The following is a 3,477-nucleotide window of genomic DNA, read 5'->3' as shown; positions in this document are numbered from 1 at the left end:
ACCATGAAGAGATTTACAGGTCATGTCCTTCGCTTTGTAGGTAAACAATCAGTCTTTTAACTTAAGTGTTCAGCATTCAAGTGGATGGTTGGGTTTCTTGAATCTCTTGTGATCTTCAAAAGTCATTGTTTTGTCCTTCATGTTTTTGATTTGTACCATGGATATTTTACACATTCTATTTATTATTTTTCTTCCCATACGGAACACGTTCAAGGTGTTCTTGTCGCTGTGCTGCATGTAGATAATCTACACAAGAGCACATGTAACAGTACAGGACACGCAGTGAGGAGCTCACGCAGTTTTCAGCTCGCGGAGTCCAGAGGGAGGACTCGCTCGCTGAACAAGCTCTCAAGAAATCCCGGCTGATTTAACAGCCAAGACAAATCGGAAGATCTTCTCTGGCTTTCTTGTAGATGACGTTAAATTAGTTAAAATCATTTGATAGTTAACAAGACTAAATGCATTGGAAGTACCTTTAAAGCAGTAAAGCAACATTGTAGCACTTCAAGAGTATCTAGATTTTATTGTATAAACCTGGCTTTCTCTGAACACAAGCGAAGATGTTTGCTATGTGAGGGTGGTAACAAAACACCTGGAAATGCCAGGAATTGAACCCAGAACCTCAAACTTGCAAGGCATGTGCTCTACCATCAAACTACACCCCCTGTAAAGCAAACATAACTCTCTGCACAAGCAGTTCATCACAGAAAAAGAATACCTGCAGTTGCCAGCTTTTACTTTTCCTTTACTATAGAGTAAATTCATGGGAACGAAGAAATAAGGATGGGAAAAGAATCGCATTAAAGCTTCCAGTGACTGGGCACAAATGAATCAGTTATACAGTCATTGGATGTCTGTGTCTTCATAACTTTAACTTGTGCCTTTTCCTAAAATATTTACCATTTGTAGTGACTCTTTCATGTCAGATATTGTCAGTTCCTCATCACCGGAATCACTTTCAGAATAGACAGGAAATCTGAAGTCCATCTGGGTTGATGCACTGTCTGGCGAAAAAGCCAAGTGTTGAAAATAACATACCTAACCATAGATTGAAACAACAAACCCCCATCAGAAAATATTGTAATAATGTACCACTTCAGTTTCCTCAACGACGTGTTCCTCATTCAAAGAGGCCATCTTCGCGGCAGTCAGTGGCTGGTTCAGACAGCTCAGTCGGTAGTTTATGCCGGACACCCCAGCTAATTTTAAGCATAAACACTTTTAAATTGGTTGGGGTGCTATAGTAGACCCCAACCACAAACCTCATGATTTGGGGGAAGAAAAAGAAAATTATGTGCAAAATTATATCAGATTAAAAAATGTAAAGCTTTTGTGGAATGTTTAGATCTACATTTTACTGACAACTTCTCTGCAGTTGGAACTGCTAGGTTATAAAAGGGTTAGGGTTCATATCTCTAAAAAACACATCTCTCAGAACTTTACGGTTTCGGGCGTGGACAGTGAAGTGACCTAAAAACCTACATAAGGACTTGGCTTGCAGTGTCCGAGTCTGTCAGTCTTGGGAGATATTTGGACTTCAGAAAAATAGAACAGTGGCATGCAAAGAGCAGATATAGACAGTGGAAGACTCCCTTTTTTGAAACATTTGATGGATGACGCTGAATTTTTCTTGGGTATGTACATTCATCTTATTGAAAGTGAAATTACAGCGTTGCTAGCGAGAGCGTGTCTCATGCATCCATATCATTTCCATTACATGCAGCAGATATACACCTGACGCAGGCGACAGGCTCAACAGGGAATAAATCTGTGGTGTTGGAGTTGTCAGAACTCTCCGGCATCAGTGGGTAAGAATTACAACCGTGTACATCTGTATTGTGGACAGTGTCAGAGTCTGGGTATAAGCCAATGGCTGTAGCGAACATAAATGGTGTCACAAGTGTCAGCTACAGAGAACTTAACATTGCTAACGAGAGCATGTACCTATTCATTTCCATTAGATGCTTCTGTTATACAACTGCTGCAGGCAGCAGGCTCAACGGGGAATTAACGTGTGGAAGAGAAGCAGAGCATTTCTAAATAATCTTTGACAAATGGTGCGTATTACTTAAGAGTTGTCTGTGATGCATTATAAAACACACTTTTATCAATCACATTTAAAGGGGAATTTAACCAATTAAAAAAATGTCCTGCTTACGTAAAGACACTGCTCCGGCTTCAAATAATGTTAGTGGAGCCCAAAACATAAGGCACAGCACAACCATGAAAAAAAGGTTAGTATTATTTAAGCGGTGGCAAGTTGTATTTTAAAACACCTCTTTCATCAGTTACAATTAAAAGGCTACCCCAAAACAAAAATGAACTTGGTTCCATATCACTGAAACAGTTACTTCTTTTGGAGGAATGTTAACATAATTAAAAGTTCCTAGTTAACTCAGTTTTCTGTTTTTGATATATTCAGCATTGCTGACTAATCCTTAATACCTATTTCTTAATCACACAGATGTGGCATTTTCGAGAGTGGAAAAAGATGTGGGAGAAATGGGGGAGCAGGTGCTAGGCCCAGTGGAGAGCATTTCTTCATGGAAGGCCGTAGTTAACAAAACACTGTCCGGATTAAAAACGTGCCAGACCTTTGGATAGAACTAGTAGTGCGTTTAGAGAGTTGCCAAATGGTAATGTTTTAAAGTGTGTGAGCTGCATAGCTCAGTTACTAGCTATGGTGAGCACTAATGAAATGGGTAAAAAGAGAGAATCTGAGCGCCTAAAATCTGTTTATGCAGATGTACAATCGATCTACCGAAAAAGTCCAGTCATTTACCACTTTCCTTTTTGACATAACTTCTACAGAGAATGCAGCTCTAAAGGCAGCATTTCACGACCTGGCAATGGTGTTTTATGGTACAAATGCGCCGAATGCTGATGGATGTTTATGACTAAACATGCGGTTTTAAAAGTGGTTTAAAGACCGACCCCTTACCAACATCAAGCTTCAGTATGTTAATAAAAGAATTTAGCTTGCAAAAGCATTTTTGTTGAGACACAAATGAGACACAACATTCCACATGACCAATCCGATCCACACAATGAGAATGCTGGAGTAGAAAATAATTTAATGGTCAGGGGTACTGTAGTAGAACCTGATAAAGATAACTTTGAAAACCGAGAGCTGGTTATGATGAACAATGAGAATCAGGATAGTGGTGGTGGCAATGTGAATAGACACCCCTCACTTTTCCTGGAACTTGTGCGACGTTATGATAGGACGTATAATTTAATAATAATTAGTAATTCATTATTTTAAAGCAACGGGGCACTATGAAGAATTTTGTTTTGTTAATCTTGACAGAATAGACTCATGTACAGGCTATAAAGGCTGTGCATGGAACAGTCCAAAGAATATTGGATGAATGTTTGCCAAGTGTAGGTCCTTATGACTTTGTACAGTTGCGTTTGTCTTCCGGCAGCTATAATAACCTGCTTTTCTCGCTCAGAAGGCAGCCCGGAGAATAAATG

The sequence above is a fragment of the Lepisosteus oculatus genome, chromosome 14 (assembly GCF_040954835.1).
Source record: "Lepisosteus oculatus isolate fLepOcu1 chromosome 14, fLepOcu1.hap2, whole genome shotgun sequence".
NCBI lineage: Eukaryota > Metazoa > Chordata > Actinopteri > Semionotiformes > Lepisosteidae > Lepisosteus > Lepisosteus oculatus.
Note: the sequence above shows the minus strand (reverse complement) of the source record.